Source organism: Lissotriton vulgaris, chromosome 5 (assembly GCF_964263255.1).
Source record: "Lissotriton vulgaris chromosome 5, aLisVul1.2, whole genome shotgun sequence".
In the NCBI taxonomy this organism is placed as follows: Eukaryota; Metazoa; Chordata; class Amphibia; order Caudata; family Salamandridae; genus Lissotriton; species Lissotriton vulgaris.
This window is the reverse complement of record NC_141693.1, coordinates 876,255,762-876,283,117: the sequence shown is the minus strand read 5'-3', so window position 1 is coordinate 876,283,117 and position 27,356 is coordinate 876,255,762. Positions and strand designations below refer to the sequence as shown.

General features: G+C 43.2%; 1 protein-coding gene and 1 pseudogene across 3 annotated transcripts in view; one reads left to right on the top strand and one right to left on the bottom strand.

Moving 5' to 3' along the window:
- Window positions 1–27,356, top strand: part of BICC1 (BicC family RNA binding protein 1) — an 808,889-nt gene that overhangs the window by 116,269 nt on the left and 665,264 nt on the right. The gene's annotated exons all lie outside the window — the stretch shown is intronic.
- On the bottom strand, window positions 1,039–1,791 carry LOC147711732 (homeobox protein Hox-A3 pseudogene; annotated as a pseudogene).

Genomic DNA, 27,356 nt, shown 5'->3' with positions numbered 1-27,356 from the left:
GCATTGCCATGATATGTTTCCCTTTCTCTTTCTGAACGACGCGTAAGTAATTTACCGAGTGCTCACTCATGGAAGAATGGACTGCTTGGTGGAGACAATTGGGAGGTTATGGAGGGTATTTACGTGGCAAAACGGATCGGGTAATAGTTCACCCTCCAAATGTAAGTGCCTCAAGACGTAGCTGCGCAAGGCAGGTGGAGTTGGACGGGGGCTGGCACTTAGGTCCTGGATGCTACAGGGCCGCCCTGCAACGTGGTTATCATTCACCCACTCTGGAACCCTTCTGTGCAGTCGGATTTCAGTGCTGGGCTGCACTGTTTCAGTCGCACGGTTTGCAAAGGGATGGTGTGAAGCTGGCAATGATGTTGGATTTCCTTTTTTTCGTTTTCTTTTTGTTTTTTTAGTGCAATATTAATACAGGGGCGGACTGTATTTGAAATAAAAATGTCCTAGTATTTCCAATATGCAGTTTATCACCAGGCCCAACACTCTGTCTCCATACTATCCAGAATGCCGTTTCATTTTGCTTATAAATATGACAGGTTGGGGACAAATAATATTTTAACATGTATGAATATTTCATGTTAGAAATGGAGGGTCAACAATAAATACGTCCGAGTGATCACCAGAGTACAAACTTTGCAGGAAGTCACACAACCGATGTCCTGGGATACCCTGTTCCAACGCCCATTTGTGTCTTTTTTTGCAATTTAAAAAGAAGTGCAATAAAATTAATACATTGCTTCCCTGTTTGTGCAAAAAGCTCTACGTTGGAGATCCTTTTTAAACAATCTGCACACATACCCTGTTATCATAAAAGTAATCCTGAAAGGTAAAATATGAAAACTGGTGACAAATACAGTCACATGGCTACAGTTCAAAAAACATAGGGGGCACGAATAAAAGAGCAATTTAAGCAACATATATTGCTATGTCACAAAAAACGATTTAAAATGCATTGACAAAGAATTTTTAAAAAACTGAATAAAACTGAGTTGTTGAACGATAAGTACATAAAGAGAGTCTTGGGACAGTCCTTCACAGGTGAGTCGGTTTGGGGGCCTCTTGCATTCTTCCCTGAGAAGGCTGGTGAGAGGACAGGTCTGTGTATGTGGGGTGAGGGTGAGGGTGAGGGTGAGGGTCGCACTGTCCATGGTGGTGGCCGGAGGCCATGGACCCAGGGCCACCATAGTCCATGCTGGCCGAGGAAGGGTGGGAGAGATGGGTTAAACCAAAAATGGAGGGCCCCGAGTTAGTCATGCTTTCCACATAGCTGTTGCCCACGTAGACGGGGCTTCCCTGTAAATGCGGATTTCCATAGCCATTGTTGCCCTGCAGTGAGTGGGCCTCGTACTCCGGCGTGACAGCTGCCGTCCCCGAGTACCTCTTCTGGGGAGGCGGGCCGTTGTTGAGGGGAGGCGCATATGACGTGTGCAGGTTATAGGCGTTCTGGTGCGACTTCGTGAAGGACGGGGGCGACTGGGGTTCATAGGGCACGCTGTTCACCAGGGAGTGCATGGAGTTCAGGTACCCCCCGCCCATCGACTGGGGCAGCGGGCTCCTGCTGGGGACTGGCCCCCGATGACGTCATCACCCCTTGCCCTTCTGGTCCTTTTTGTATTTCATCCGCCGGTTCTGGAACCAGATCTTGATCTGCCTCTCGGTGAGACTGAGCAGGCTGGCCATCTCCACCCGCCGGGGCCGGCACAGGTACCGAGATATGCAGGTGGCGGTCAATTGTGAGTGTACCAGATTCCAGAAATTTCTGTCAGGTGGAGGGGGGCCCGACATTTCAAGAAATTCAGCTGGGGGGGCTCAACCTACAAAAGTTGGAAGACCTCTGCTTTATATAATGATTAGTTAGGTACATTACCACTAGCTACCTTCACTGTTAAATGGAATGGTCAACAAGGAGGTAGTAAAATATGTCCTGTTTGTGGAAGTGCTGAAGAAACAGACGATCACCTCCAATTTTTTATCCAAGTTACTATAAGCAGCGTTGGATTGCACCTTTCTGCTGCCTTTTAGGTGCTGCTCAATACAGGGTAGCGATAAGATAATGTAGGGCTGACATGTCTCTGCTCATGGTTTTCTCCATCTCTAAATATTTGGAGAGCATATGGCCAATTCAACAAAGAAGTGGGTCCTACCCTTATTTTGCCCTCTGCCTGATGCAAATCCTTCTATTGTGTATTATGCCTTTATTGTTTTTAGATTCAGAAAAGGGGGTGGTGATGGACAGAGTTTCTGAATTAAGCAGAATACTCCTACCCAGTCAACAGATCAGGGCTTGATCCATCACCGTTTTTTAGCTCACTGCACCATCCCAGCTCAGAACCTGGCTACATGCAAATTAGTCTGTCCCTGGCCCAGTGCATCATGGGAACAGGGCAGACCAAACTACCAAGCCAATTCTTTTACTGGAAAGGAAACAAGCTTCCGGGGACCGGTGTCTGGCATTACAGCTGTCTTCGGCCCGGCTTGCTTGAATCCTGATGGTGCAATGAGCTAGGGACTCATGTATGAGTATACCCTTCCACGCTTATGGTGGACAAAACGATTCAGAAAAGTGAGCTAAAAAACGGTGATGGATCAAGCCCTGATCTGTTGACTGGGTATGAGTGCTCTGTTTAATTCAGATACTCTGTCCATCACCACCTCCTTTTCTGAATCTTTTATTGTTTTTAGAACATGTTTTTAAATCTGTTGCAAACCAGAGCATTTATATTTTATTCAGTTAGGCTGTCCTGCAAGACACGGTAGGACTTGTAAACCCAGCTGTCTCCCTGTGTCTACTCCATCTCTGTTATAAATGGATCAATTCTTATGTTCCATGTGTTAAATGCAGTATGCATGCCCCTAGTAATATCTTTTGTTAGAGTATCTGCTTACTTAAAGATTTTCATCCTGGTCTGAAGTTTTCACAAATAAATGTATTTAGCACGATATGTATAAACTACTTTTAGGCATGACTGACCACATTAGGTTTTTGTCTATGGCCAAGCGTTTGTACATCTGCTTTGTCTTTTCAGGCCAAGAGTCGATACTTCTAAGAATATTTTATGCATGGTATCTGTATATTTTTTGTTTGAAATATTTTGTTTTCTTTTAAAATATTATAATTGTTCTACTTTTATTGCTTTGGGCCGAAATAAAGTTAATAATGGATCACATTAAATGATGATAGCTTTCTGTTTTGTAATTTCCTTTTTACCGCCTCTCCCACCCTTTTCCCCCATGATCACTGATGATCAAGCAGGTTAAAGCTTGCATGAGAGATGTTCAAGCTGATGGCTCTTACTGAATAACTGGGGATTGATTTTAATTCTCCTTGCTGTGTTTTCTGCTGTATACCTGATACCTAGATTGTCTTCTATAAAAATGATGTTTTACACCCAAAATATTAAAGAAAAGCTTTAGAATACTGGGCAGAACAGCTTTACAAATAGGATTTTAATGAATGAAGTGGTCATCCTATATTACATGAGCGGAGTTGAAATGCCCTTTGTCTGTTCTTTGTATGTCTATTTAATTGCATACACAATGCAGGTTTGTCTCTAATCAGGATAATAATGTACCTGTGTATCATACAAGTACAGACACATGGTACATTACATAAAGTTCCTAAAAAACAACACAAAATCCACTTGTATTGTCTTCCACAAGCAGGGCTTGGCAAGGGTGCCACTGGCCATAATGCAGGGCAGCAAAATGTCCTGCTTCCACCATTTTGGGTAATGAAAGATAGAACTGGGGTGCTGTGAGCCTCTCATACCTATTAATCCTGGTACCACTGCACCTTCTTTACTAATAATAGCTATCCCCTGAATGAGAAGACAGACAGGATGTGGCCTCCCTTGGAGGCATCAATCACATTAATTAGGTGGTTGATAAAAATAGCAATCTCTTTTTTGGAGAAGCTACTTAGCTAGCAGCAGTTTTCTAGAATTAACCCTTCAAGCTTCTTCTTCAGATTCTCTTACTGATGAATGCCTAGACTTGCTCTGGTCCTTTATCTGTGGTCATTATGTTGTACCACGTGACACTGGTCAGTGGGAAGGACTACCAAGGAGCTGGGAGCATTATACTGTTGGCACTTGACTTGTTCATGTTTCTGCTGTCAGGTGAAGGTGTCCACATCTAAAGTAACGAAAAGCTTTTCAAATAGGCATATAATTGTTAATGATAAAAATGACTTGTCATACACCGGGTGGTTTCATGGCGCTTTGAAAGGCTCTGTTCGTTACCTATAGAGACGTCAGTTGTAGGCTTGGGCAAATAGCCATGTTTTGAGGGTCCTTCTGTACTTCAGAAGGTCAGTGCAAGTCCGGATCTCCAAAGGGAAGGAGTTCCACTGGATGTGTGTGTCTGTGCGTTTTTATTTTTAACAGAATACAACGAGAATAAAATCGCTTAACTAGTAAACGCACTGCTCAGAAATGATTACATTCAGCCTATACAGTTGTGGAGGTAAATATTGGCCTCTCCAGGTCCCCTTGAGATGTTTTGTTGAGATTTTATTTTCAAAGCATTTGGCTGTAGTATTTAGAACTAAATTCACTGTGCTCTCGTAGGTTTACCTCAAAATATCACCGGGAAAGCAGTGCTTGCAAAGCGAAATTTGTTAGTGTAAATAAGACCTTTTGCTAAATTACTGTTTTACATGAGCAGTCCGAAATTAGGGAAGTTTGGTTTGAAGGTCGTACCTTGAGAACAAGTGACTGAAGTGGTTTATAATACTTTCTCTGCTTTTAGCTATTGAGTAACCAGGACTCGATGGTGACGCCTCAGCCTATTTGAATCTTTTTCGTTGCATTTAGGATCTTTCTACATCGTTGTCTAAAACTATGATAATTGTACGAAGGACTTGGACATGTGATGAATGGAGAGTAATTCAAGTAATTAAGTATTAACGCCTTAGGAAGGGGCATTTATTCTAAATGACCAAACATGTTTTCCAAGTAAGCCAAGAAAAATAGGCTAGTGTTAGTGTAATGTGAGAAGCCCCAAAGAAGTGGCAGTATGTAATGCAAACCTTTGGTCTTTTAAATCAACTGTGCATGTTTAGACTCATTTTCTTCATCATGAATGTATGCTATGATGCCATTAACATAACTTTTGCGTCTATAGACTATTTAGTAAAAAGAACCATACATTATTCTCGATTTAAGTTTGAAATATTTAAGAATATTTATTTTGTGCCCTTCTTCTAAATTTGGCTGTTTGTTCTTTAAGGCCTAAATATGCACCTTGGCATTTGGGTTAACCAAATAGACTTCAAACAAGCACTCCAGGACAATTATAACAGTAGTTAGGGTGTTTCCGAACAGTAGATGTGTTCCTGTTTTGGGAGTTGAATAGTGTGATCTGTTGAATTGGGCCTGAGCATGCATTGGCCCTTGGTCTTGTGCCACCTTGTCAAGAGATGGCTGACTTTGTTACCGCTTTCCTCCAATTGCATCCCAGATATGGGACAAGCATATGACCCTATGGTGATTAATTGTACAATAGACTGCTTAGCATCTGTTCCTCCATATGCTGCTTTTCTTTACATATTTGTATTTAAATGAGTTTATGGGGATAATTTGTGATTGTGTTGAGTGACTTCTGAGCATGAGCAAACTTTAACAGGTGGTATTCACCCTGGAGATGTCGGAAGAGGTGAATATAGCTGGGGCTGATGCCCTTTACCTGAAGAGGAAATCTGTTCAGGATCCATAAATGTATTTTATTACACTTATCTTGTTTGTAACTACAGATCATGCAAATAGGAGCTCTGTAACCAAACTACTTCAACATATGTTCCAAATCTGAAAGTTAGCAACAAGCAAGTGGGTCAGCAGCGGATCAATGTTCACGTAGGCACTGAAGGAGTCTGGTTATTGTTAACAGTTTATGTCTGTTTATAATGTATAGGCATATAAATATATTAACTGATTGTATAGCACATGCTTGTTTTCATTACTAACACGGCGCACTATTAAAGTAATCAATGCTCATCATGTAACCATCTTGGAAGGGCAGAAGGTTGAGTCTCAGTTCTGGAGTTAGAACCTATGTCCCCACTTTTACACACAGGCTTGCTTCAAGTCTGTTAGTTGCTACTTTTCCAGTTACCGCTTTTACATACATCTAATTGCTCTTTAGGTTACTGTCCCCGAATCTGAACAACCAGTCGGAAAGGGGTCTCTGTGCCAAAGTAAACAAGCTTGTGAGAGGGGTCTCCAATGTGGCCCACTGGCTTTAACCAGCACCCTTTCAATGTAAACATCTGTTCCTTTCTCAAAATATTCTATTGGTGTATAGAATTTAGAAAACTGTGATGTACATAGGTGCCTGTTTAACACCATGCTGTATTATAGAATGTTTTAATTACTAGTGTCAGTATGTCGTTTATTTTTCCATCAGCTACATTGCATGTGGCCTCTTGTGAGTCTCAGAATCTAAATGCATACGTTCCTTTGGCATGTTAATAGACTGAGTAGCTGAATTTGAATTGCAGGTTAACCAGTACCAAAAGATTATTTAAAAACACATTGTGGTTCTCTTATAAAAAGTCTGTGTAGGGGCCATTTCTCCGTCGTTCAACTTGCAATACACGGAGGACACTTCCAGCCTCACATAGGCCCACATGAAGGCATTGTTTCCCAGAATTAATCCTGCATAGAACAATCATTACGTTTAACTTGTCCCTCCAGTTCGTGAAATTTAACCCGATGAAGTAAAAATATACAAAATGCAACAATGTGATTGGTTCATTGTCTCAATAATTATTTAACTAATTTGATTTTTTTGTCATCGAGTTTACACGATTGAAAAAGTATGATACAATTATTTGTGAGAAAGAAAGAGAAGAAAATTAAGCTGTAGAACCCCCATACTTACATTTTGAACACGCTCTATTTTGATTTTAAATAAAACTAAAGATGTGACGAGGCAGGCCATTTCATAGTTTGGAACAGTGCTTAATTTGTTTAAAAACAAAAGAAAAACGTAAGAGCAGGGGACTCATTCTTTTTCTTTTTTTTTTGCTGTAGTTGGGGATTCCAGGGTTGCCTAATACAAGGCTGCATAGGCCTGACCTCACCTCGTGCTTTTTTCTTCCACTGCCTGTCTATCACTCTTACAATGTTATTTTTCAACCTTTCTTTCGCCTTTGGTTGCTGTTTTCCTTTCTTTCTCTACTTTCTTCCTTGTCTCTTCTGCTCTTCTGGCTTGCTCTGGGCGTAAGTCTGATAATGAGAACTAAGACTTTGTCCTGAAAAAGGAGTGCCGGTTGCCCACCACCTGTGAATACCTGCATAAAATATGAACTGATCTGGCGGCTGATAGAGCAAACAGTCGAATCCTGAAACGAATACCGGGTGGAATCGGAGGACACAAAATTCAAAGGGCCTCATTTATGAGGCTGTGCGTCCCTTTTTACGCCGCCGGTGTGTCACTTTTTGTGATGCACCAGTGGTGTAAAAAATGTGCCTTGTTGCGCCATATTTACAAAGTGACGCATCTAGGTAGATGCGTCACTTTGTAAACCCCTGCGCTACATTATACCTGCGCCAGGTATAATGTATGCAAGGGGGGCGTATTGACGCAAGTAAGGGTCGTAGAAGTGATGCAGTGAAATCTATGTGCTTTTACTGCGCCACTTTTAGGACGCTGTTGCGTCAAAATCTTGCGCCTGCCTCACAGCAGGCGTAAGACTGGATACATTGCTGGAGTTGCGTCACTTTTGTGACACACTCCAGCAATGCGCCACTTTTGTGCCATACAGATATGTCCATATTTCTGACGTATCTGTAACTCCTTGCGCAATGATGCGTCATACTGTTAATATGACGCATCATTGGTGGTGCAAGGAGGGCACAGTGAAAAGTGACGCATCGCTGTTTTCACGCAGCGATGCGTCACTTTTCATAAATGAGGTCCAAAGAGAGAGGAAGAACAGAGGGATAGAGATGGTTAATAGAACGTGATGAGAGGATAGTTTTTGGGAATATATTGGTTGAAAGAATTAACCACAGTGAGATGTGGGCTGGAGTGAAAACAAAATGGAAAGGCATTATAACTCGTTTTTATATGGGGAGGTATGGAACGACTGGTGGATGTCAATAAGACTCAAAAGCCAAAGAGAATGCAGAAAACGCCAAAAGAGAGTAAACCGGTGTAGTTTAGTCAAGGGAGAAGCAGAACCTGAACAAGGTATTTTACATGAAAAAATGGTAGATCTATTTGACACTGCATAGCTGCGAATTACAGGAACGAGTTACAGACTGAATTCTCTTGGTTAAAAAAGACATTCATTTAATTGAACCACACCCTTTAGAGCCGCAAATATGGTCTTGACAAATGAGAACACGCATTGGCATAGCCAATAGGTCTCGCTTTTGGGACCTTACAAGTATTTAGTTATGCTGCACAATATCCTTGGTGCAACAACATCAACCGTTGCATGGCTAAAGTCTGTTATTTCTGCTTGACTACTAATTACTGTACATTTATGTAAGAATTTCATAGTGCCCGTCAATGGAGAAATATACATAATTTCATTTTACGCTCAACGTGTACAGGTGATGATGTGGCAGGTTATAATAGGGTCCTTTTGTAAGGGAGAGAGCTGTCGTAAGTGGTCCGTGCAAGGGCTTGGGGTGGAGAGTAATGTACGGTATGGAGCCAGGGTACAATATCTGTGCACTGTAGGATAAAACCTGATTAGTGCATTATCTTTGTGTATTCTTCTAGTATTGAGCACACACGCTTTTGTCACCACTCTAATGTGTAGGATCGGCGTTTCCTTGTGAAACTTGGAAAAGGTTCTAGTTAAATGTGTGGCTGAATTGTGACGAGTGGATTCGTTTATCCTGGGCATTTTTGAAGCCCTTATCTGCATGGCCAATCAGCTATACGAAAAGGTAAAATTATAGAGGGTGCTTAGTAACCATGGGCGAATTTTGCGGATTTGCGGTCCGCAAAAATTAGTGCAAAATCAGCAAAAAAATCTGCGAGTTTGCACGAAAATCCGTGAACTTGCGGATTTGTGGCCACGTGTGTCTGTAGCTTTGCCACCGAGGCCCATAGGTGCCGAGGTCCCTCGAGTGAGCTGTCTATCATAGTGAGGAAAGGGCGCAAAGACGTTGCATACCCTGGTGTGTGTGGGGCAGGCCAAAGGGGCAGGGCTTCCATGTAAGTTCACATGCCTTGTTTATAAAGGGTCAGAGACCGATCAGAGCAGCAGATGAGAAGAAACAGCCTCCTGGTCACAGGAAGTACACATGGATTGCGCTCGAGAAACTCGTGGATGCAAATACCTCCATCAAGGATTACATCTAATTGTAGGCGGTAGATATGGGGAGGAAGCACACCAGCCTAGTTGCGACCGTGCTCACTAGTGTTTGGGCTGATTATAAAGCGTTACTGAATTTGAGCTTCAACTCGGGCACCTTTATAATCTGTGAGTGCTTCCTGTTGAGGTTTAAATTTTGTGACCGGAGCATCGTGCCAGAATGAGTCCTGCCTGCATATTTATCCACGAAGATGCCACAGTGTTGTGCCAGACCTGTACTCAACTGGAGTACTTTCTACTGGCTAATCAGTAAGTGCTACCTCGTTGGGTAAATGTATAGTACTTTTGCTACACTACAGCTGCATGAAGAGTTGTCTCCAGTGACCACGTGTGTCTGTAACTTTGCCACCGCGCCCATAGGCGCCGAGGTCCCCTGAGTGAGCTGTCCATCATAGTGAGGAAAGCGCAAAGATGTTGCATACCCTAGTGTGTGTGGGGCGGGCCAAACGGGCGGGCTTCCATGCTAGTTCACATGCCTTGTTTATAAAGGGTCAGAGACTGATCAGAGCAGCAGATGAGAAGAAACATCCTCCTGGTCACAGGAAGAACACTGGGATTGCGCTCGAGAAACTCGTGGATGCAAATACCTCCATCAAGGATTACATCTAATTGTAGGTGGTAGATATGGGGGGGAAGCACACCTGCCTAGTCTCGACCATGCTCACTAGTTGTTTGGGTTGATTATAATGCGTGACTGAATTTTATCTTCAACTCGGGCACCTGCTTTATTTATATCATTCTAGACTGTAAGTGCTTCCTGTTGAGGTTTAATTTTTGTGACAGGAGCATCGTGCCAGAATGCATCCTGCCTTCATTATCCACGAAGATGCTGCAAAAAAAAAAATCCGCCCGCGAGCGAATTTGCGAATTTTCGGCAATTTCGTGAGATTCGCGGATCCCAAAATTGCCGAAAATTCGCAAATTTCACGAGCGGAACGGATTTTGCACCCATACTTAGCGCTTAGTTAACGGCACCTTGCACATTGTTTAAGTTGTGCGTGATCCAATCCACCGAGTCTTAGCTTATTTCTTTATTTGAGTTGCTAATATTATTGACACCTGTAGGAACTTGCGCTTGGGATCTTTTTGTTTTCTGCTGCTTTGTGCAATTTATTTTACAAGCTGAAGACCTTGATCTGTCCTAAAATACACAATTCCCACTATGGTCGTCAATGATTCATTCTATACCAGTGTGTCTGTCTTCATACGCCCTCCTGTATGTGCATGAATAACTGCTCGTATATCTATTAGTACATGCCTGTCCTTTGGTATTTTTATCTTCGGAACACTAGCTCTTGAGGCAAAGAAACTCACTCATTTGTCATGAAGAAAAGTACACCTATCAAGAAAGACAGAAAGCTAAAACATTCTTGGTTGACCATATCATATATTAGTGTGAAACAATGCTTGGTGTTGTGGGATATGAAAGTTCTGACTGGACGGACACAAAGTAACTACATTGTCAAACTTGATGGCAAGCATTCATTACGTATTTTGCCACCAGCTCTCCTTTACTGCTCTGAAAATGGATTTGTCAAAGTTTGCCCTATTGTAGCACTGTCATCAGGAAATAGATTGATAAATAAACCGTCAGTCTGACAGTCATGCAAGTACTAAAAGACACCAAGAGACTGGTAGCCAGACTGGTATAGAATAATCTGATGCACTATCAATAAATACACAATCATATGTATGTGAATGTGCCTGGGTGTGCATGGGCATCCGTATGTGCTGTGTGTGAGTGCTTGTGTGCTAGTCAATGTTGTACTTGCATAAGTGTTGCCTCTGTACACTCACACCTGTGGTGTGGAAAGCCAGACTGGCTGGCTTTGTCAAAGCTTGTTTTCTACGAGGCAGTCCAAGTGGGCGAGACAGTGGAAGGGATGTATGTCGTTACAACGCATACTTTTACTCCGCATACCATTACAACGCGGTTTTTACAACGCATACCATTACAACGCATAGCGCTTTGAGGTGCTGGATAGTGGTAAGTATAATTTACTATTCTAACTCCAGTCCCCGTGGACCCTAGGGAAGGTGTTGGATAGTAAATTAAACTTACCTCTTATCCTAGAGCGCCCCCCAGCGCAATGCGTTGTAATGTCATGCGTTGTAATGCCTGCGTTGTAATGGTAGTGCGGAGTAAAAGTTGCGTTGTAACGGGTGTATACCCAGTGGAAGACACTGCCTTTCAAAGAAAGATGTTCGAACCAAGGTTCTAAAATGCAAGCACGTATTCACCTAAACCAATGAGCATCCTAAAATGCCATACTGCCCAGCACAGTGGGAACCGCCGTGGAGGTTGGATAAGCTGTTGTGTTTGGGCCTTTAAATGAAAAGTGCTCTTTCTTTTTGAAAGGTGTTTTTGAGCTTGAATTTTGGTTCTGATCAACTTTGTCTTACTCTTTGTCTGCTCTGTTTACTGCAAAATTCTTTATTCCTTTGGTGGTCTTTGTAACTTTGATCTTCAGCGGACATTTCTTATTCATCAGATCTGAAACTGCTACTTCTTGCTGCTGCTCATGCTTTTGACTTTACACTGCAACAGCTCATTACTATAATCTTTGCTTTGAAACTGACGTCACAATTTTTTACTTCTTTTTCAGAACTTTCACTCAGCTGAAACTCAAACTTTTTCACTTCATTTCTTACATATTGATCCATTTTAAACTTTTCACCTCCTCTTTAGCCAGTCTGCAAACTTGAGTTTTGCTGGAGGCATGATCTTGCGCTTGACTCTGCCCTTGACTCTGTGTACTCGATTTAAGATTAGCTGACTCATCCACTTCTTCATCTGCTCTTACTCTCCGTGTGAGCAGTGTGGGTCTACTGCGGCACACCACCTCACTTGACTGCAGTGTTCGGCATCAAAATAATTTGGTATGGTCCATGTCACCTCTCCTCCAGGCAGCTCATCCTCATGTGCAAACTGTTTTCCAGTCACCAGGCTTCAGACTATGACACGCAATATCTCTGGTTACTTCTGTTGCCACATTCCCCTTGATGAGAGACAGATTTCACCAAATTAGCCAGACCTTTAAGGTACTATAGCAACATGTCATCACTTATTGATACTAGTGCAGCTGCTGGGACATAGGGAAGTCTCATTGCTCTAACCATTACTATTTTATATGGAGATAAACCCGTCTTTCTATCTGGAGTATTCTCATATTCATCAAAACCTGAGGAAATGGTTTGTGTTACTTCAACCCTTTCGAGGCACCAATTTTGCCAGTTTGTTCTTGAGTGCCATTTGCCCTTTCCACAATTTCAGAAGACTGACCATGATAGCTACAGTGAAATCCTTGCCTTAGATCACAGGCCTCCCAAATAACATATAGAAGCTCATTTTTAAAATTAGTTTCCCGACCTGTCTCAACTGAAATAGGGAGTCCAAATCTTGGTATTAACTACCCCCACAACAAGTTGGAAACTCTAAGGCTATCTGATGTCCTTTTGGGATATGTCACCACCCATTAAGAGGACAAGAAGGACATTAACTCATTGTCCGTGAATTTGCCTTCCCACCCTTGCAGCTCCACCATCAATTGAGGCCCTCTTGAGCCCCTGCACTCTCAAGAGTTGGTGTTCAAGGCCCTCCTCCACCTGCAGGCCATACGTGCGCCTCACCCCTGGAGGTTCAGTGGACATCTGATTGATTACTTCCTTTGCTCTGCTTTTCCTCTCCTTTTTCTGCTCCATTTTACTGGTTTTTCACCCTCATTTTTTTCGCTTCCTTTCACTCTCTTTCTATCTCTTTCCTCCACTTTTCCTGTTTTTTTTGCCACTTTTTTCACCCATTTTCCCCCGCCTCTGCTGCACCCGCAGCCCCCCCCACCAGCACGACTGGCCCAAGCCAGTTCCCCTCCCACCTGGCCATCCTTCCTTGACCCCTACCTAATGGTGGCCACTGCGCAGCCGTGCCGCGACCCAACCGCGACCGCACCAGGAACCCTGGACCTCCGCACCGCCAATGCTATGACCTAGCGGCACTCCACGCACTCAACCCATGCCACCACAACAACTGCAAGCCAGCATCACCAGCTGACACCCACGAACCTTTTAGTTGTCACCGCTGCTGTTACACCTACAACACCGCCAGGAACACAGACCCAGCTCAACCCACCTGCAAGAACACACCCGAACCTAAGATACTATAATGCATCCTCCTCAACATCCGATCACTCCACAAACACGCCACAGAAATATGTGACCTCCTCGACAGCATCACCCCAGATGTTGCATTCCTCACTGAAACCTGGACCAACACCACCTCGGGAAAGGACATGGACATCGCCATCGCCATTCCCCAAGGATAAAAGATCTCCCGGAAGGACCGACCCACCTTCCCGGGATGAGGAATCTCCATCGTCCACAGATCCACCCTCTGCCTGAGCACACTCCCCGACAAGCCCACACACCTGATGGAACACCTTCACTTCTAGATACAGGCCAACCCTACCACCACCAACCGTGGAACCCTCATCTACCACCCCCCTGGACCCCGTGCACCATTCACCAACTCCATCACAGACATCTCCCCACAAGCCATCGCATTCACCAACTACACCCTGCTGAGAGACTTCAACTTCCACTGCGACAATCAACTAGACCCTAACACCGGATCTCTCCTGGACAACCTCCACAACATTCGACTCCACCAGATCATGACTGAACCCATGCACTCAGCTGGACACTACCTTGACCCCCTCTTCACAACAGGAGACACCATCACTTTCAGCCACACCACCGAACTCCCGTAGACAGACTATCGATGCCTCCACTTCACCTTCAGAACACCCAGCATCCACAGACCTCATTACCTGCTCCCAGGGAGAAACTGGACCAAAATCACTGACTACCAGCTCACCTCCTCACTCGTCAACTCCTCCCCAACCACTGTGGATGACGACTACCCCAACACCGCATCCCAAACTCTGCACAGATATATCACCGACTGTGCCAACACCATAGCCCCCCCCCAAGATGAACAACAACACACAGGCCAAGAAAGCCAGATGCTATACCACAGAACTTAGAGAGTCCAGGTGCACCTGCTACCGCCTCAAGAAGGCCTGGAGGAACTCCAAAGCCCACGAAAACCTCAAAGCCGCCACCAACGCCCACCACCGACTCATTAGAAACATGAGGAAAACAGCAATCAAAGACAGAATCTCCACACACGCACCCAACAGCAAAGAACTCTTCAATATCATTAAGGAGTTTGCCCAACCCACCAGCGAGTTGACTGACATTCCTCCCTCACAAGACCTCCGCAACAAACTCAGCACCTTCTTCCACCACAAAATCAAGAACATCTACGACAACTTCGATGAAGACAACCAACACACTGAACCCTCACCAGCCACCCCGACACCCTGAAGCCAATGATTAACAGCTGGAGAGCCCTCACCACTGAAGACGATAAACTCAATCCACTCTGGGGCCCCCACAGACCCCTGCCCCCACCACATCTTCAATAGAGCCACTGACCCTATCGCACCCATGCTTCCCCACACCATCTACCACTCCCTGGCAAACGCCTCCTTCCCCGATGACTGGAAACACGCTGAGATCAACTACCTCCTGAAGAAGCCCTCAGCAGAACCCACGACCTCAAAAACTACAGACCTATCTCCCTGCTCCCATTCCCAGCTAAAGTAAATCCAGCAAGCCATCAACAGCCAATTCGCCTCCTTCATTCAAGAGCACAACATCCTCGACACGTCCCAATCCGGCTTCAGAAAAAAACACAGCACCGAAACCACCCTCCTCGTTGCAACAGAAGACATTTGCTCCCTACTGGACAAAGGAGAAACAGTAGCCCTAATCCTCCCTGACCTCTCAGCGGCCTTTGACACTGTATCCCACCGCACCCTGATACACATACTCGACGACGCAGGGATCCAGGACAAGGCCCTCGACTGGATCCATTCTTTCCTCTCCGGCAGAAGGCAGCGGGTCAAACTCCCCCTGCCCTCTCGGACCCTACACCAACGACCTGCGGAGTCCCTCAGGGGCCCTCCGTCAGCCACACACTCTTCAACGTCTACATGGCTCCGCTCGCCCCCATTGTCAAAACCTACGGACTCAACATAGTTTCATACGCAGACGACACCCAACTCATTCTCTACCTATCCAACGAACCCACCGCAGCCAAACACAACTTCCCAGAAGGCATGGAAGTTGTCGCCAAATTGATGAAAAGCAGCTGCCTACTACTCAACAACGAGAAAAGAGAAGTACTCTTCATGGGCCCACACCCCGATGCCTGGAATGACACCTGGTGGCCCCCCATCCTCAGAAGCCCACCCTTTCCCACGGACCACGCACGCGACCTTGGAATCATCCTGGACTCCGAGCTCAAAATGGAACACCAGATCAACTCGGTCGCATCCTCCTGCTTCCACACCCTTCGCCTCCTATGTAAGACTTTCAAATGGATCCCCCTCGAGCACAGAAAAACCGCCACCCATGCCCTCTTCACCAGCAGACTCGACTACGGCAACACACTCTACGCCGGAATAAACCAAAACCTCACCCGCAAGCTACAAAACATCCAGAACGCTGCCGCAAGACTAGTCCTCAACCTTCCAAGACACTGCACATCTCCCAGCTCCTGCGCACACTCAACTGGCTCCCCATCAAGGCTAGAATCACCTTCAAGGTCCTCACCCATGCACACAAAGCCTTCCACAACACCGGACCAGCATACCTGAACAGCCGACTCAACTTCCACGCACCCCAAAGAACCCTACAATTAGCCAGGCTCTCCTACACCGTGGTTCCCCATGCCAGAAAGACCAGATCGTGAGGTCGCTCCTTCTCCTTCCGAGCAACCAGAGCCTGGAACGCCCTATCACTCTACCCTAGACAGACAACACCACTCCCTATCTTCACGGGAAACCTAAAAACTTGGCACTTCTACAGACCCCCTCCTTGATGGTCTGGAACCTGCACCTCCCCTCCTCCGCAGCACATTGAGACCCTTACAGGTGAGTAGTCACACTCAACAAACACATGATTGACATGATTGAAGCGGATAATTACTAAGTTGTACTTCAAACCATTATAATTTAGCTTCTCAATAAAATCTGCTTTTGTCAGAAAACCAACATTTCTTGCACAGTTTTGGCATTTTACTCGGACATAGCCTATTTTTGCTATTTTTTTGTGCTTTCAACCTTCAAGTTAATAGTAGAAATGGGTATGAAAGCAATAATGGATCCTGGAATGCTATACATTTTAGAAAAGTAGACAAAATTCTGAATTCAGCAAAGGGGTCATTTGTGTAGGTCCTTCAAGGTTTCTTTAAAGCAACTACAGAAATTGAAAATGAGTTGGAAAAAAACAGCCATTTGTGCCAACGTTTTTACCTATAACTCTTCTAATTATGACAGATATTTGAAAGCAATATACAGTTACATCCGGACAACGTTTCTGGTTGTGGGGATATATATAGGACTTGTAGGGTCACCAAGAACCCGACGAACCCAGAGTCAATAACTGAGCAGCTTCTTGCAATGGTTTTTTATTATGTACCGAGTATATTGCAATTAATTTTGGGAAAATATATATAGTGAAAAATCGGGATGAAAGACACCAATGTATTTATGAAATTGGAACAAAATATAGAGTTTAGAAACAGTAGCTATTTGCAATTTGTTTTAATTGTGAGTACCCACACTAGCATGAGAATTATAGGACATTTTTCAAAGTGACTTCTTTTTTACACATTATCTTTCAAAAGTCAATAGGTAATAAAAGTTGCTATACAATTCCGTTACCCTAAGTCTCCTTATAAAAACGGTACTTCACTTGGAGTGGAGAAGTGTGGCTCAATGATTGGAGCGGCAGACCCTGATGCAGAGGTCTAGCCCGGGACCAGGGTTCAATTCCCTGCCTCGGCGGGTCTTGGGCTCAAAATTCCACGGACCTGATAATTCTCGCCTCGGTGCCTATTCCAATCATGGAGTCCCACTCGGCAACTCTGGGCAATAGCTTGCTTAATCTCTACAACGGCCCCCACAACGCTAAGGATGCCTGGCCTCCACCTTGGGGGTGCCCAGGAGTGGTCGCCTCACAGGGAAAGCCAGGATGGGTTTCACAGCAGTATTCGTACAAGCGCCTTGAGACCCTTGCGGGTGAGTAGTGCGCTATACAAGTATCAATTTACATTTTACATTTACTTGTGTGGGTAGGCCTAGTGCCTGTGACAGGAAACTGCTCAAAACGCAACATGGACACACTTTATTTTTACAGTGAAAACTGACCCTTTTTTTGCAAAGTGTCTAGCTGCCTATTTTGAACCCTAGCACTGCTGGCACCTAGGGAAACCTGGCAAACCTATACATTTTTTAAAACTAGACACCCAGGGGAAACCAGGATGGGGAGAATTGTCTGGATTTTACCAGGTTTTGTTACCCAGAATCCCTTCCACACAGGTTCCAGAACTTTCCGTCACAGAAATGTGAGGCAAATGTTTTTTTATTTACAGACTTTGAGGTTTGCAGGGGATTCTGGGTAACAGAACCTGGTGAGAGCCAGACAAGTCACCCCATCCTCAATTCCTCTGGGTGTCTAGTTTTAAACATTTTATAGATTTTCTAGGTTGCCCTAGGTGCCGGCAGAGTTAGGGTTCAAAATCTACAGCTAGGCACTTTGCAAAAAAAGGGTCAGTTTTCACTGTAAAAATGTGGTGTGTCCCTGTTGCGTTGTGGGCCGTTTCCTGTCGCAGGCACTGGGCCTACCCACAGAAGTGAGGTACCATTTTTATCAGAAGACTTTGGGGAATGCGCGGTGGGTGGAATTTTGTGGATCCACACAGATTCCAGAACTTTCCATCACAGAAATGTGGGGGACATGTGTTTTAAAAAAAACTAAGTTTGAGGTTTGGAAGGGATTCTGATTAACAGAACCTGGTGAGAGGCACACAAGTCACCCCATGCTGAATTCCCCCTGGTGTCTAGTTTTAAAAAATGTACAGGTTTACTAGGTTTCTCTATGTGCCGGCTACGCTAGGGCCCAAAATCCACAGGTAGGCACATTGCTAAAAACAAGTCAATGCCTAGTAGGCTTTCTGCCACTTTGGGGAGGGAATCCGGGGGGTTGCCCCAATATGCCACAGGGGGAGGGGGGCAGAAAGACTGTGGCTATTTGTTTGGTAGTTGGGGGCATTGGTATGCCCATTCTGGGCAGCCCCCACGCATAAAAAAGCCAGCGTAATTGCTGGTGCCTCGTGGGCTCTCTGATGCCCCCTGGGGGGCAGATCAGAGGCTACTGCCCCAACTGCCCCATCTATCTCCGGGGGGGGGGGGGCAGAAAGACTATGGCATTTTTTGGGGGTGGGGACATTGGCATGTCCATTCTGGGCAGCCCACACCCCTGAATAAAAAATCTATATTCCCTGATGCCTATTCGGCTTTCTTCCCCCCACCCAGAGATGCAGATAAAGGGCTTTTGCCCCTATCTTCCTCTCAGGGGGGCAGAAAGAATGTGACTTTTTTGGGTGGGTGGGAGCATTGACATAAAAAAAAAGAATCCCTGGTGCCTTGTGGGCTCTCTGTTCCCCCGGGGGCATATCAGGGGCTATTGCCCCCATCTGCCTCCAGGGGGACAGAAAGACTGTAGCATTTTTTGGGGGGGGGCATTGGCATGCTCATTCTGGGCAGCCCCCACCGCTTTGTATATAAAAAAAATCCCTGGTGCTTAGTGGGCTTTCTGCCCCCCCGGGGGCAGATCAGGGGCTATTGCGTCCATCAGCCTCCTAGGGGGACAGAAAGTTTTTTGTTTTCTTTGGGGGTAAGGGGACATTTGCATGCCCCATTACCTATAATTAAAATCTCTGGCTTCTAAGGCACTTTATGCCCCCTATAATGTGGGTACCAAGGCCCTTGCCCAAGGGACCGCTCTCCCCTCCCTGGTGGCTAGTGGGTGTATCCCTGCTTGGGGATTGCCCTCCTGGGTTAATCTCCAAGCAGGGATCCAATAGGGAAGGGTACCATTGGAAAGGGGGAGATTCTTCCCTTTCCAATGATACCTCTCCCAAGTGTTTTGGTGCTTGGAGGGCTGAGATAGCCCCAAGAGCACTGAAAAAATGAAACTGAAACTAAATTTCAGTTTCATTTATAATTGAAATGACGTCAGCGCTCCATGTGCGCGATCGGCATTGCAATGAAAATGAAAATTGGCCTCAGGAGGTTTGGGAAGCTCTTCCCCAACCTCCTGAGGCCAATAAAATTTAAAGGAAAATCCCTCTGCTGTTGGCTAGTCTTTCTCATTTCTCTGTCTCGTCATCTGGGTCATCATCCTGCAAATCCCCTCATTCACTCAGTGAAGCCACACCTCTCCCTAATAAACTCACTCTTGTACTTTGATCAGCCTCATCTTCCTATTCAACAATTTTGTCTTGCAGTGCACAGTATTTTGCCATTTTATCTGAATAGCTATTGTCAAGTGCCACCAAATGTTTTCCTGATTTGTGGGCAACATATTTGACAACCGCTATCTCTTTTGTCTTCAGTATTGCTTTCAACAAATCCGAAATATATGCACTCTTTTTAATTGGGGCTCTGGAAGATGTCATGAAACCCCTCTGTGACCACAGCTGACCAACTTCAAATCCATACTGGCTGTCTGTATAAATTGTCAATCCAAATTTTCGGACAATCAACTAGTTCTTGTCAACGCAACCAACTCCGCTACTTGTGATGAAGTTACATAGATGCTTCCAAAGTCATGGAAACAGTGCATATTGCATAGTCGGCTCTCATCGCATCATATTAGTCTCTTAAGCAAGACCCATCACCAAACAATGCCAAATCAGCCATTTCAATTGGAGTTACTTTTATATCCGGTCTTGGTTTTGTGCATAACTCAGTTCCTTTAAGACACGAGATCTGGTTCATTGTCAATTTCATCATTTTCCCTATCTTCACAAACTCTGTCTCAAATTGGAATCAGTGTTGCAGGGTACTAAGTATTATCTCTTAACCCTTTCGATGCTGATGACGAGCTCAGCTCGTCATGATGCACAGTTGAGCTGTGCTGATGACGAGCTGAGCTCGTCATGAATACAGCCTCAGAGCAATTTCCAGCACAGGGGGGGAAAACACCTAGCAGCCAAGGTGTTAATAGGAATGTGTTTACCAGCAAGTATCACCTGCTCATAATGAGTTAGCCTACTGTTGGTTAAATGCTTGTGAACAAAATCTCAACAGAATGAGGAACATCTACAATTAAGTTATGTCCCGGCACAATAAATCTATACAATTAAATGATTTCCTGTCCTGATACCGTCATTGTGTTCAAATGCCCTTGTAATCAAGGAAAAGTTTGGAATCCACTGAAGAGAGTATTCAACGATTCCAAGCAAAATCTGAACCTCTCTCTGGATGGTCAGGGGACTTGATTTCTGAATAGCAGAAACACATTCTTTTGACTTTTTCAACATATGGTTTCTGAGATAAATCCCCTCCGTTTAATAGCACTACATTTTTGCTGGGGAAACCTTATGACCATTTTCAGCCAAATGATTCAACAAAGCAATTCTATGTTGTTTTAAGTTGTTCTTTGTCTTCAATATGATAAGTAGATCATCGATGCATTGTATTAACACTGAATTGCATGGCAGCCTCAAACTTTTGAGATCTTTCTTCAGTATTTCTGAGAAAATGAAAGGACTTTCAATATACCCTTGTGGGACTCTACACCACACAAGAACTTTATTTATCAAATGGCAAGCCTAGGGAAACTGTGACTCCTCATGCACAGAAATTGAAAAGACCTCTTGACAAAAGTAGTTGACTGCATACCATTCTGCTTCATATGGAAATTTAAATAAAATCACTTCAGGATTTGGTACTATTGGACAACATGGAATCACTCTCTTTTAAATCTTTGGTAAATCCTGTACAATATGCTACTTTCCATTTAACTTTTTAATTCCCATCACGGAAGAGTTACAAGGACTATTAAGTACCTCTTGATGGATTCCCTGTTCAATCATTTTCAAAATTACTGGCTTCATTACCTCTTCTGCCTGTTGTGTAAGTCGGTATTTTCGAGGTTTTAGAAATACTGCATCAAATTTAACCTTTTACTTTGACTGGCTTTGCTCCGTGAATCAATCCAATTTATTTTCCTGTAAAATCCCATACCACACCTTTGACAGAACTTCTTAAATACAGAGACAAATTATCCTTCATCAAAACTGGGAACAACTGAATTCTTGAATTTCCAGTAAGCAATAGATCACATAATTTATTTTGCAGACTAAGTCCCTTTCTAACATGTTTACAGGACTTGAATCGCCCAAAATAAATAATGCTTGTATACAACTGGCCAGGTGGCAACCCTAGTAGCCATCCTTTTCCAACTTGCCTCTCAACTACTGAAACAATGTTTCTCCTCCCGTCCCCCAGAAATACCCCTGTCCTTCCAAATTACGAGGAAAAATGAGTAATATGTCATCAGAGTATGAACATTTACCTATCAAACAGTGAAACTAAGGCAAGAATAATTATGTAACAGTTTATAAGCTCACAATACTCGCGGGCTTTCAGTTTGTTTTTACAGAAACAAGAAAATCACCCGGGACTAAACCACCTGTTCCCAAATCCCGAGCAGCACACGCACAATCTCACCCAAGAATACTACAAACCGCAGAATTGAATCGTTGCTCTAGAATAGTCCCAAAACAGCAAAATAACTGTAGCATAAACATAAAGTCCTCTTTGTATGTATAAAATTATTTCCTTATAAATTTTGTTCTATTTGTGTCATTTATGGATTAACCTTCTTCCCTGTCCCCTATACAGTGGTTTGATGTCGGGTCCCAGATTCTTCGCAAAAGCAGAACTGATGCTAGCTCCCAATGCCCCCCCTCCGGTGACGTCGCTCAGCCAAGCAACTGCACCAGAGACGGGGAAAGGGGAATTGGACAGAAAAGAGAGACACTCCGACAACAGCTGGCACCCTCTAGTCCTTCAAGATATGTTATGGCTTTGGGACTGCGCTCTGGTTCCTAATGCACACAGACAGGGAGAAAGACAACTCAACAACCTCCTAGATACAATTCCTGAATGACAATTCCAATACAAATCTATCCTACCAGCTGTCTTCAGAGTCTTGCTTCTCTCTGTATATGATTGTGAGTAGCTACCAGTGAAGAGATAGATATTTCTGGAAGAAAGAATGTTGAGTTAAGTAACTTGCAATTGAGGTTATTCTCAATGTTACACTCTGAGGGGATGGTTTACGCTACCTTCTTCACTGGTCGGTTCTCTTGTAAAGGAATGAACAGTTATAATTGTCTCTGTGTTTAAGTCTCCAGTACTCTTGCCGAAACGCGCAAAAAGGAACAAGGAAGGGAAGAAAGGAAGGAAAGTACAGGGAAAGCGCAAGGGGAAAGTTCTGGCTGGTAGAGTACTCAGAAGCTCAGCGCAAGGAAGGGGTAGAAAAGTCTTACTTCATCTACTTCCGACGATACTGGTCCGTTGATGAAACTTCAAATACCTCACCTCGAACCACTGGTCTGAAGAGAGATACGTAGCTTGGAATTCTCTATTCACCAGATTGGTTTCTTGACGAGGAACAACTCGACAGAGTTTCTTTTCAGGTCATTAAGTTCGGTGACTAAGGAACACTGCTAAGTCACTTTTCTCAACGAAGAATGTACTACTCACAATTGCAAGTGAAGATATTCACGAACTTGTAAATACTATGAACACGGAGCACTGGCTATAACTCCAATGTCTTAACTATGGGTCACATGAATTCGGTGTCCCAATCTACACCTAAGAATTTCTAACAAGAATTTCCTCATTACTAGTGAGCGCTCTTGAATAACGGCCACTCACGACAAAATCTTTTTTGAAGTGCGCAGTGCAAAGTGCTCTCGCTCCTCAACTCAGCGCAAGACTAGAACATACCTATTCCCAAGCCGCGGCAATAGTGGCGGCCATCTTGGAATTACATTCTAATAAAGATCGAACCAAAGATTAACCATCTCTGGCTTCACAATCACTCTGGGTCTCTTCAGAACCTGGAAGGGCAGTGTACCTTGCAAAGCGCTGACAGTGTGATTCCTGACATTTGATCTGTTCTGACAGTTTACCGACCGTACATTTGGAAATACATTTGACCTCATCGATCCAATCGATCTCAGGTGGAATTGCCATTGAGCTACCTTGAGGCAAATTCAACTCAGCAAGATTCTATTTCTGAGGAAATTAATGCCCAGATGCATCAACCGTTTTAGGAAGTGCAAACGGTGCGATTCGCATAAATCGGCCTTTTGCACTTCCTAAATTGGTTACTGGGATGCATCAAGCATTTTTTGGAATTCGCTTTTTTTGCGAGTTCCAAAAAAATGCGATTGCTGTTAAGGAATCGCACATTTGCGATTCCTTAACAGCAATGCATCATCCCCAAAACATTTGCGATTTCCAAAATTGCAAATGCAAATTACCACGAAGTTGAACTTCGTGGTAATTTGGAAAAATGTTTAAAAACGCATGAAAATGCATTTTTTAAACGTGTACGTTACAGGCACACATGTCCTTAGGACATGTGTGTATGTAACTCACATGTAAAAGTGCATTTCATGAGTGCAGGGGGGGGTCCGTGGGACCCCCCTCTCCACCCTTGAAAGGCTTTGATGCATTCCAAATTTAAATTGCGAATTCGCAATTCCCATTCATTCCTATGGGCATTTCAGCCCATAGGAATGAATGGGAATATCGGATTCGCTTTTTGGAAATCGCAATTTTTTTGGAATTCGGTAAAAAATGCGATTTTTACCGAATCCCAAAAAAATTGCGAAATTAATGATGCATTGCCATTTGCGAATCCTTAATTGCGATTCCTTATTTTTCGCAATTAAGGAATCGCAAATGACAATGTTGATGCATCTAGGGGTAAATTCTTAAATTATATTGCTTTATGAAAGCAATATATAGCCAATTAAACCTCTGTTACCAGCCCAAATCATGGGAGCTTTCGGCACTTGAGGAGCCAGGAGGAACTCTGTCGATCATGATGAGAAATAGTGAGAGACAGCCTCCTTTCATGTTGTCAGCTATGCCTTAGAGCCAACAGGAAATACTTTGCCTGGCATATCTGAGTTAATTCAAAGGGCGGGTCGCACATTTGATTGGTTACCCTACCTTCTGTACAGGGCCTCGCACAGTAAAGTGCACCCATTTACCCTTGGTTTACAAGAGAAAGATTAGTTTTCGGACAATGCTGAAACATTTACTATCTGATTAGATAGAATGTGACGGACTCCTCACAGTTGAGCCATTTTTTGATGATTTGAAGTTGAAAGGAGTTTTGACACTGGTGACGCGTACATCTTTTATCACAGCGTGTCATGATTAGACGCTCACCAGCTGCACTTGTTCAAAAATATCAAGTAAAATATTAACATGTGTTTTTGTTTATTATATACAACCAAACCTTAACTGTAAATTGTTCACAAAATGTTGTAATTATATGAAGAACATCACTACTCCTCATTGGTTAGGGTTTGTAAACTTATTGCTAGATATCAGTGTACTAGTATAGTCTCATGTTGACCAAATACTTTGAGGTTGTTTAATATCTGGAATTTTAAATTGGAGTTACATATATTATTTAAATCTTCCCTACCTGCCTTCTTGTCTACTGTCCACTTTCTAAAGTAAAAACAGATTGGAGGAAGCAAGCATGAGTCAGCCCCCACCATTTTTAAATGACAACAGAGAGACAAAGCTACCATGGAAAGAAGATTTTGTTAGAATTGTTGAATCATACTTGATAGCTACAATTTGTGAAAGATTCAATGCTGTAATAAAACAAAATAATTTGTTGCGTAATTTGGGCATCCAGGGAGGAAAGATCTTTAATATGTTACCTGGACCTGCAGAATCACCCCATTGGGGAGAAGAAGGTGAACTTGATGTTTGTTTTTGAAAATATTAAAACACAATTTGGAGGTAAAATAAATGTGGTTTTTAACAAGACACAAGAGAAACAAGAAAGTGTATCTATTTGCGTAACCGTTTTGAAAGGGTTATCAATGTTCTAAGACTTTAGAAGCTGAACTGATCCATTGATAAGGGATGAGCTTGCTAGATGTAGCAATAGTTCTCATATTGTAGATAAAATATTAGCTATGAATCCTACACTACAAGAAGCCATAGATGAAAAGTCTATTAAACATACTGCTCACTGCGTAGAAGATATGAAAATACCTTCCAATGAGTTTCAGAGATCCGAACAGAGAAACAGGTAAATGAAATCTGCAAAACAAAAAATAAATAGCACTTTTAGTAGGAATACGTTATACAGGAGGTTAATAAATTGAATAATTACTATTGTGGAAGTAGCATCACCTTGCAAAACAGTAATTTTTGTCAAGCTAGGAAAATTACCTGTTAAAAATGTACCAGATGGGGACATTTTGCTGGAGTCTGCAAGGAGGGTGGTCAAACAGTTAATCTCATCTGAAGTCTGTCTAAATGAAGAATGTAAGGCTGTGTTCAATGTGAATATGAACGGATGTAGTAACGCAACATTCGTTAAGTGGTATGGAAGGTTAGATGGACACAAAATAATCATGTATGTAGGCTAATGCTCACCATTCACACTGATCAACATTGATGATTTAAAACAGTTGGAATCACAATGTCTCACAAGTTTAAGACCTCTGACATTTTGCTGAGTGGTTACAACAAGCATCCCATTCTCCTGGAAGTGATGGCCAAGTTTCATATAACTTTCAAAGACTGTTCTGTTTAAGGCAAAGTGCATATAACCAAGCGCATATAACCAAGAAAGGTTCTAATTTGCTAGGATAGCAACATCAGAAAGAGTTGGATACTACTTTGGATAACGTTAATAGTGAAGAAGTACAACTCATTGATAGATCTGTTGGATATGAACAGATGTATGAGGAGTACAAAAATATATTTCCGGATTACCTCAGATTGTTACACAACTACCAACACAATATTGTACTTAATGTTGGTGCTAAACACAAGTTACGCCCTGCACTATATCTGGTTAAAGAACCCCTTGAGGTTGAACTAGACAAATTAATGAAGATGGGCATTATTCAGCCTATAGAGTGTTCAGAGTGGTTGGCTAGTATTGTCCTTTCTGACAAATCCAATGGACTGGGGCTATGTTTATGTGCTGACCTTCGTTGTTTGAACACCACCACTCTGGTAAAAAGTAATCCATTTCCTTACTACAATGAGATCATAAGTACTATGGGGGAGGCATATTTCAGTGTAATTGATCGATCTCTCCTTGGCTTATCATCAAGTAGAGCTTCATCCTTACTGTAGGTCCGTGATTGCTTTTAGCACACCTGTAGGTACTTTTATGTTTAACAGAATGCCATTTTGGTTAGCAGCTGCAGTGTTCCAGAAGATTATGCAGCAGATTCTTAAAGGTGTGGATAACACATTGTGCTCCAAGATGATATATTAGTATTTGGAAATAACAAACTAGAACATGATCAGACACTGTGAGGTATTTCTTTTTTTTAAAGTTTGAGTTTATTGAAAACCGGAGGAGAAAGAACAATACAAGAGTAACGTAATAAAAATCAATTGATAATAAAAGCTGTATGAAGGGTAAAAAGAAGTACTGGTAACAATAAACAAATGATGAATAAAGGAAGGGTAAGGAGGAAAGAGGGGGGAGGAAAGGAAGGGGGAATGCATCGTCATATTATAAAAATTAACGAAGAAAATATGCAGTGAAACACTGTATGCTGAATAAATAGGCAGAAAAGACATTGCCATAAAGTTAAACCATCAAAAACTATAAAAGAACAATGGGGTGCAATCATGGTGGTTTCCGAACATAGTCTAACTGTATTAACAGCATTTACTGTGGAGATATTCAGAGAAGCGAGCAATGATAAATATGTAGTAAAAGGTAGCCATAACAAATCTCTTTTAATTGCAAGAGAAATGGAGGTAACCTAGTGTTGAGTTTATGATGAAAACACACAGCATTCCAC